Source organism: Silene latifolia, chromosome 6 (genome assembly GCF_048544455.1).
Source record: "Silene latifolia isolate original U9 population chromosome 6, ASM4854445v1, whole genome shotgun sequence".
In the NCBI taxonomy this organism is placed as follows: domain Eukaryota; kingdom Viridiplantae; phylum Streptophyta; class Magnoliopsida; order Caryophyllales; family Caryophyllaceae; genus Silene; species Silene latifolia.
Window position 1 is genome coordinate 86195795 of NC_133531.1, and position 10341 is coordinate 86206135.

Here is a 10341-nt window from a genome sequence, read left to right on the forward strand (position 1 = left end):
TTTTTGAAGCATAGGAGTTTTCATTTTTGTTACTCCTCTTTTCTTTTGATGCAAATTGCAAACCTTTTGACTTTCATTTCAATGCTTGAACTCAAATTTGAACATTTTTTGTGCCCATTCCCTTTTTGATGACAAAAATGTGATAGATGGTGAAGGATGGTTGCATGGTTTCAAGGGTCACCTTGGAATAAACGGTAACCAAGGAGTTATCATACCACAAGGTACTCTTGACTAGGTCTTAGTTCATGGGTCAAAAGATACTAGTATGATACATCCTAGGGTGTCTTGAGAGTATTCTAGCAAACAAAGTCTCATGGAGAAAAATTATCTACAAGGGCCTTATATACACTTGTCAAGAGTCTCAACTAGACATTGTCACAAAAAATTCTAACCATGCAAACTACATGGCATGATGTAACTAACATATATACAAATCAAATGCATATGCTTCTACCAACTAGTATGCCAAATAATCTAGATGCAATCCTATAATCACATTGCTTATACCGCATCAATCAAAATGAAGCCACATAGTCATTAACATAAAGAGGAAAAAGGAGATTGGAAAGATCATACCATGCGGTCTTCTATATCCTCATGTCTCGGATGTGGCGTAGTCGATCAATGTGAAAAAGGATAAACAAACACAATATATACAAGACTACACTACAAAGGAAATGAACATGTTTTTGTGTTTTTTGAATTTTTCAAATTTTTATGGGTTTTGTTTTAATGAAATTAAAGAACATATTTTTGGGATTTTTCGAAATTTTTCATTTTTTATACATTTTGGAATATAAATTCCCATCTCCTACTTTATTTTGGACATTGTCCTCAATGTACATGTAGGAATAGGAATGAAAAAGGAAAGTACATGTTTTTGGATTTTTAGAGTTTTAAGGAAATTGAAGTACAAATGCAATGATATGATATGAATGAATGCATGCTCTAACTAGATGCAATTCTATATGTCATATATAACAAATGAATGCAATCTAAACTACACTAAATGATGCATGTTTTCTATCAAGCTATGGTCACCTATGATCAAACCTCCCCAAATCGATTTAAGCACTATTTTTAGTTTAGAAAGGTATAGGATTGGTCATTAGTGACTATGCATGAATTCTAATCTATATGCAACTAACTACATGAATCATGTGAGATGTATTACAATGCAACTATACTATATGAACTAACTAATGTGAATGAGATATGAAATATAATACAAATGCAGGTGAGGAGTAATCTAAATGCAAAGTAATTTAAAATGCAATGTAACTATACATAAGAGATAGGGAAATAAGGGGTATCATACAATTGGGGGTGGTGTGGTAGGCATCTCTCACTCGTCATCATCATCATCACTGCGGTATCCATACCCGCTAGAACCTCCTTGGTCATACCCTCCTCCTTGGCCATAGAATCCTCCACCTTGGCCGTCGAAGTTCCCGTCTTGGTTCCCTTGATTAAGGAACAAAAGGTGCGGTTGAGCCCAAGATGGATGAGGGCCTCTAGGGTCGATATACCCTTTTTTTTTGGGGAAAAGGTAAGTTATATATTAATGCCAATTTTCCAACATACACATACACGAGTTACACCCTCATCATATTACGCGACTTAAGCTAGTATCAATCCAATCTCTAGCTATACTACTCTTAATCAGATCATTTCTGCTTCTAACTCTAGCTAACAAGTCAGTTCTTACAATTTGAAAAACTCTCTTAGGCCTAGGAACAAACTGATCAACTCGACTCTGATTCCTACAATGCCAAATGTGATACATCATGCTTGCTAATGCAGCTCCAATAATATGCTTTATCAGTAACGACTTCATCTTCCTCTGCACTCACCAGTTAATCACTGCGTTCAGAGGGATGTCCACCTGCAACCAAGTATTAAGCAAAGCCAAACATTTCCTACTAAACATACAAGCAAAGAAAAGATGCTCAATGCATTCCTCTTCACCACCGCACAAAAAGCACCTGTTCTCCTGGATGATCTTCATTTTGAGCAGACGGTCCTGAGTCAAAAGTCTATTCTGAGTAGTTAACCAGATGAAGAAAGAATGCTTTGGCAATAGCATCCTATTACTCACCCAGGGATGCCATCCAACCGGCATACCCTCATCAACCAACCAAGAATAGCCTAACTTAATTTTGTAATGAGGATTGTTTCCTCTCCATTGCTCATTAAACAAGAACGGTTTCAACAAGGTCTTCACCCAACAAATCTTATGCCAAGCCCAGCTAGAGGAAGAAGGAGGAACATAATCTTGCCACACCTGCTGTTTTATATAGATGGCATGAACCCAACGGACCCAAAGATGGTTAGCTTTAGCTTCAACCCACCAGACATACTTCCCAATATCAACTATGTTCCAACTATGAAGATTTTGTTGGAGCTAGTGTCCTCCACAGTTAGTGTGATAACTTGTATAAAGCTCTTATAGGTTCACAGGGTATACTTAGTATTTTATCAGTTGATTAACGTTTACTAATAACGGTTGGCTTGCTAGAAGTTTGACGTTATTATCATACTGATGGCGGTGATCAACTGGTCCCTAAAAGTCACACCTAAAGGATGTGTTTGAGAGATGTGATTATATGAAAATATAATCACATTGATGCCTTATATGACTAAAAGGTTAGTCCATGTATTTGACTAAAAAGTTAGTCAATGTGATGATGAGACGATTATTTAATACAATTAAATAATATCAGCTGAGACGAATTAATTGTTAATTCATAAATTGAATATAAACTGTTATATTTAACTAATGTATATAATGTTAGCTTAAACGAATTAAGATGTTAATTCGTAATTAAACATAAACGGTTATATTTAATTAGCAAATTATAAATATGCGATATTTATAGTTAATGTATATATTATACGAAATTGTCATAATAAATAAAGATAGACCGGTATTAATAAATCGACTACAAACTGTTGTGTGTGGACTTATTAAATACGTGATGACATAAATGACAATTGATAATTATACACATTTTATACAATATAAAACCAACCTAAAATAAGAAGATTTTTCTCCTTATTTTGGGATTCACGGTTTGAAGAAAAAAAAGGAGAAAAAAAAATATCTTCCCTATTCCTCTCCCTTTTGCACGGTTAAAAGAGGATAGAGGGGATCATTTTTCTCACTTGATTTTTGACCTAAAACTCTCATCACAAAAACCCTAAAATCATTAGCAATTGGGGTTCTCTTTCTAGCAAAAAGAAAGGCATTTCTCGGAGCATCTTGGGTACAACGATTAGGAGAATATCGATCTCGATATTTGTTCTTAGGCCAAATTTGCTAGGACCGAAGGTTAATTCTAATCTCCATTCTTTTGTTTATGCAATTTCGTTTATGACTCGTATTTCATATTTCATAATTTCATTATAATCCAAATTTTCTTGATGAGATATACCGAGATTTCCCACAAGTGGTATCAGAGCATAGGCCACAAAATTATTTTATATGATTTTCATAAATGGATTAAAACAAAAAAAAAAAATTTGAAAGAAAAAAAAACTTTCGGCCGCACAATTTTTTTTCTTGCCGAGATTTTTTTTTGTTTTTTTGATGCCTTGTTTCTATTTTGATTTATTGATATTGTTGTTTTAATATGTTAAGATGATAATATGATAAATTTGTAGATGTTTTGATTTAATAAGTATTAAATTGAAATGTAAATGGAAATTGTTTTGATTGATGATGTTCATTTGTTTTTGCTATATAGTTTTGGCATACATGGTGTTAAATTGTTGTTTAAGAATCATGATTCATTAATTTAATAATGTTCTAATCAATTGTGATGAATCAAATATTCAGATAATCGATTTAATCATAATTTAGATATTCATTTTAAGAGGTTAAATTGAATCATCTAGTTTGGATCCATGTTTAAATTAAACATTGATGATTATGTCAATCTTGTTATAGTAGCAACATTAAACAAATTGTTCACATAAAAAGGGTTATTTTCGTGGAAAAAAAAACTGCTTTTTTCGAAATCTCGGGCAAAATGCCGCAAGCAATAAAAAAAAACTGTTTTTGTTTTTAGGGTACAATGCCGAGAGCATTTTAAAATAATTTTTTTTTTGTTTTGGCCATTAATTATTATACATTAAATCTATAATGTATGGTTGTTTGTTGTGAAAAAGTTCACAAATTTTAGATACCCAATTATTTTAAAGTGGTTTAAAATAATATTAGATTAATTCATATTACAAGTTAATGTGTATTAAGATTAGAATGATTGTGAGTAATTGAGGAATTGTCACATAATTTTGATCATTTTAAAATAGGTGGTTTGGATAAATTACTCTACATAATTAAGGAATTATGTCTTGAATGATTAATTTAATGTTGATGCATTTTTATTTAGTTGTATGAATTGTTGAATGGTTTATTTACGTATTTTTGCAATCGGTTGTAATTTTGTATTACCTAGTGTGGCCTTAGTTGATTATGTTTTCGTAATGATGGAAACATAATCTTGATGTAATTTTGAGATCTCGAATCTCCTCTGGTTTTCTTTATATTATGTTTTTGAAATTAGAATGTAAATAGGTTTATTTTGTAATTTATTAATTGTAATTTTGAGAAGACTAAAGATGGAGATTGGATTGCTCACTCCCGCTACATGGACCAAGATGGAACATCAAGACAAGCTTCTCGGGTCCTAGGAAGGATTCCAAAGTTGTATTTATGTTCATTTTGGTAGATAGGCCACACTAGGACTTTGTTTTTGTTTTACGTTTTTCCATTCTTGTTGCTTTTCTTCGCATGATAATTAGTGCATCATATTCCGCCTAAACCAAACCACCTACTTATATGCATGAAAATTGACTCATATAGTTTGGATGTTAGTTATCATGGACATAAATATGTCACACTTTTTAAGCCATCATCTTAGTTTATTCATTCTCGCATGCTAGATATTAGTTCGCTTAAAATGTATTAAAACAAAGTTGATGGGATCTTCCTCTAAAACTAAAATTGAGACTAGTCTTTATAGGCCAAACAACTATGAATCCCTTCTTCGTCGGTAGGCATATAGGACCTTACTCTCCATATGACCCCTTCTACGTTGGGTAAGTAGTTTGTGTTGAGTTATTTTACCTCAACATTATAATCCGAAGAGTTTCTCGAGATTATGATGGACTATAGATAGAATTTACAGAAATTTATCAACCAAGAATTCTAACAGTAGAATTAGCCAAGAGGTTGGCTTATCAATTTACAGATAATTGAGTCTTGGGATCATTTATATAATTCTTGAGGGAGGTCAATTGTATAAGTGCTTGAGTCTACGCATTATAAAAGTTTTGCATTAGACTTAAATCATAACGATGAGTATGCTTATTATGTTTTTCTTCTTCTTTTCGCAGTGTAGAATTCGTTTTATATTGATAATATCGCTTACAACAAATGGTCGGAAATAATGATATCCCTATGCCAAGTGCCACACTTGCACGCGAGTCCTGGCTCAAAACTTTCATGGACCACATGAATCAGTCCACACGATTGAAGAATGACGGGTCCAACTTTATGGATCGGGAGGCATCATTGAGGAATACTGCCATTGCTGACGGTAAGCTCAAGTACTTGACTGAGCCAATACCGCCAAACCCAGGCCCCAATGCAAGAGCTAACGAGTCACTTGCTTATAGTGACTTCGTCATGGAAGCAGGTGCGATAAAGAACGTACTCATTTTTGCAATGGAAACCAATTTGCAAAGACGCTTCATTGCCCAAGGTGCAAACAAGATTTTCACCACGCTCACTAATGAGTTCTCAAAAGCACCGAGATTCGTTACTTATGAGCATACCTGTCGCTTCTTTGAGGCGAAACTCCAGAACGGCCAACCGGTTAGCCCACACATTCTTAACATGATTGAGAATGTCGAGAAACTGGAGGCACTTGATTGCAAAATCAGTGAGAGCATAGTCATTGACCGTATGCTTCATTCACTTCATGATGGTTTTGCCCTTTTCAGGGCAAATTACTACATGAATGACATGAAGAAAAGTCCTCATGAGTTACACTCACTTCTCGCATGCACCGAGAAGGATATGACATTGAGTGGGAGTATGAAGCAAGATGTTCTCATGATTTCCAACAAGAATAAGGGTAAGGGCAAAGCTCACGGCGACCTAACTGTAGGAAAGCCAAAGTTTAAGAAGTCAGGAAACGGTAAGAGTGGGCCTGGTGAGACTAGTGGCTCACAAGGCAAGGCAAAGATCAAGGACGGTAATGTTGAGTGCCACCATTGTCACAAGACTGGGCATTGGAGGAGGAACTGTCCCGTGTACCGTGAGGACATAAAAGCAGGCCGCGTCACTCCTGTTGGTATGTCATCTTATATTCATATGATTGAGATTAACCATGCAAGTTTCGGAACTTGGGTACTTGATACTGGTTGTGGTTCTCATCTGTGTAATCATTTGCAGGGCCTAAAAAACATCACACCCCTCGTAAAGGGTGATGTGGACCTGCGAGTCAGCAATGGAGCAAGAGTTGCTGCATTCTCAATGGGAACATACGTAATCCAGCTCCCGAGTGGTTTTGAGTTATATTTATATAACTGTTACTATGTACCCAGTTTATCTAAGAATATTATTTCTGTTTCCGTACTTGATAAAGACGGTTTTTCATTTTCAATAAAGGACAATAGCTGTATTTTCTCTTTTAATGAAATGGTTTATGGCAAAGCAGTTTCCATGAATGGAATTTATATCTTAGATCAAACCACATAGATATTACATGTGAATAATAAGAAATTAAAGGTTGGTGACAAAGATCAAACTTATCTATGGCATTGTCGAATGGGACACATAAATGAAAAACGTGTAAAGAAACTCATTGAGAGTGGGACTATCTCTACATTTGATTTCTCATCATTTGGCACGTGTGAATCATGTCTTATCGGCAAAATGACTCGAATTTCCTTCAAAGGTATTGGAATGCGCACTAATGACCTATTAGGACTCATACATACTGATGTATATGGACCTATGTCAATCACCGCAAGAGACGGCTATAGATATTTTATCACTTTCACGGATGATTTGAGTAGATACGGATATGTCTACTTAATGAAGCATAAAAGTGAGTCTTTTGAAAAATTCAAGGAATACCAGAATAAGGTTGAGAACCAACTGGGAAGAAAGGTTAAAGCACTCCGTTCAGATCGTGGTGGCGAATATCTTTCAAATGAGTTTGATCAACACCTTAAAGACTGTGGAATAGTTTTGCGATTAACTCCACTGGAACACCTCAATTAAATGGTGTGTCCGAACGGAGAAATCGAACACTACTTGATATGGTTCGATCCATGATGAGTCACACGGTAGTACCTGATTCATTATGGGGTTTTGCTCTTTTGTCAGCTGCTCTTATACTTAACCGAAGTCCGTCTAAAGCTGTCGACAAGACTCCGTATGAAATATGGAAGGGAACGGTCCCTAACTTGTCCTTTATTCGGGTTTGGGGCTGCGAGGCTTATGTCAAGTGGAAACACGAGGATAAGCTTGGCCCGCCATCGGTCAAGACATACTTTATTGGTTATCCAAAAGGAATGTTTGGTCATTACTTCTATTCGCCTACCGAACATCGAGTTTTTGTTGCGGCTAGTGAAAAGTTCTTAGAGAAAGAATTTCTCAAGAACAAGTCAAGTAATAGAACCTTCGAGTTGTCGGAGGTTCAAGAACCAACAACCGAGGAACAGATGGAGGAAGATGTTCCTTCAACTAATGATACGGTTAATATTCCTCAGGAACCTAGGAGGTCGGGTAGAGTCTCTAATCCTCCAGACCGATACATTGGTATGGTCGAGGAAAATGACGTTTTGCTCCTAGAGAGTAATGAACCCGCTACCTATAAAGGTGCCATGACCTGTTCTGACTCTAAGCTATGGCTTGACGCCATGCGATCCGAGATGGACTCCATGTATGAGAATGACGTATGGGATCTTGTTGATTTACCTAACAAGGTACGACCTCTTCAGTGCAAATGGCTTTACAAAATAAAGCATTCTGTAGAAGGGCAACCAGATACCTATAAGGCACGACTAGTGGCAAAAGGTTTCACTCAAGTGCACGGATTGCATTATGATGAAATTTTTGCACCCGTAGTTATGCTGCGTTCCATTCGGATAATCTTAGCGATTGCCGCTTTTCATGACTATGAAATTTGGCAGATGGATGTGAAAACCGCTTTCTTAAACGGTTATTTGGAGGAGGAATTGTACATGGTACAACCCGAAGGTTTCATAGATCCTGAAAATCCTAAGAAAGTGTGCAAGCTTAAACGTTCCATTTATGGACTTAAGCAAGCTTCTCGGAGTTGGAATCATCGTTTCGACCAGGTGATAAAAGAGTATGGTTTCACTCGATCCGTCGAGGAACCATGCTTATATGTCAAGTCGAGTGGGAGCAAGATTGTTTTCTTGATATTGTATGTCGATGACATACTCTTGATTGGGAATGACATTCCTCTCTTATCTTCGGTAAAAGGATGGTTGAAGAACCATTTCCAGATGAAAGATCTGGGTGAGGCACAACGCATATTGGGAATCCGTATCTATCGAGATAGATCACGATGGATGTTATCACTGAGTCAGGAGTGTTATTTAGATAAGATTCTTGAAAGGTTCAGTAGGACCAACTCCAAGAAGGGAAACCTTCCAATGACTTCTGGGATGCATTTGAGCAAGTCTCAGTCACCCAAGACACCAGAAGGGGTCGACCGCATGAGTCGCGCTCCTTATGCATCAGCCATAGGATCAATCATGTATGCCATGATAAGTCCCAAGCCACCATTTTTCTTTGACTTACATAATTTATCCCAAGCCATCAGAGTAGGGCTTTTCTTAGCATCATTTCCATGCCAAAGAAACGCTCTACATAAGGCATCAATCTTATTCAGCACAGCCTTAGGGAGGATAAAAATACGTGACCAATAATTATGCAATGTGCTAAGTACAGCTTTGATAAGAGTAACTCTGCCAGCATAAGAAAGTTTCTTGCTTCCCACAGCCCTGATTCTCTCAGTCACCTTGTCAATTAGCAGCTGACAGTTCATAATGTAATACTCCGTATTTATATGTCTTGGGGGTACTCTATCGAGTAGCCCTTACTCTGTCGAGTATGGGCAAGTGCGGAACAAAATAGTTTCTGACCTGTTGGGTACTCGATCGAGTAGCTGGGGCACTCGATCGAGTAGGGGGGTACTCGATCGAGTACCTTGGGTACTCGATCGAGTGTCCGATTTTACGGGGGAGTTTTCTCGGGTTTTGTTAATTACGCGATTAAGGTATTTAAACATATTCGTAATTGTTTTAAATCACTTTTTACAAAACCTAAAACCTGTTTAAGAGAGAAAGCAACTAGTTCTTCTTCCTAATCGCGTTCTTGACAATTCCCGGAGTTCAGACGGTCGGTTCGTATCGTAGTTCGTGTCGTTGGATTCCTTGCGTCGAGGGTAAGCTTTTAATATAATTTATATAATGTTTTGTTAAGATTGATGAAACCCTAATTTAGGAATTGGGGGTTTTTATGAGTAGTATTTGAATGGTAGCATCTATGTGTTGTATGGTAGGAGGAGAATTCGTAGAGGAGCCGTTTTGATACAAAGTTTGTAGATACCGTCTGCGTGTTGTGCTTTCAGGTAGGATTTCTACTCGTATTAGTCCCATAATGGGATATTGGTGATGTGCTGTATTAGTTGTTTAATATGATGATTGTGATTGTGATTGTGATTGTGATTGGTTTCTATGGCTCTCGAGATGCGTTCTCGGCTGAGTGGGGTCACTTGCGGGAGTGATCTCACGCCCTAGTTTCGCCCTTCGTGGAACCCGCCACGAAAGGGGATGTGCACATTAATGGACAGGGTTATCGCTCGTACGATGAGCGGGGCTTAGGTGGGAACGGCTGCGGTCCCCCACTGGTGGCGGTCCAGTCGGTGGACGGTCAGATTGAGATGATGGGAGTTGGTGGTGTGTGTGTGTGTGTGACAGTTCAGCTGTATGTTTGTCTTGTTATTGCTGTTTATATTGATTGTGTGATTAGTACTGACCCCGGTGTTGTTTTGTAAAACCTGCGGTGATCCATTCGGGGATGGTGAGCAGATATTGAGCAAGTATAGAGATGAGTACTGGGATAGCTGGGATGGCCACGACATGACGATAGAGTCTTCCGCTGTAGCTTAGCATTTATTTACATTTCAGTTGAGAACAGATAGTTTGGAATAATGTATTGTACTTTCAGTTTGGTTTCGAGGATTGTACTTATTCATTAAACTATTTACAATAAATGTTGTTTCTGTTTTG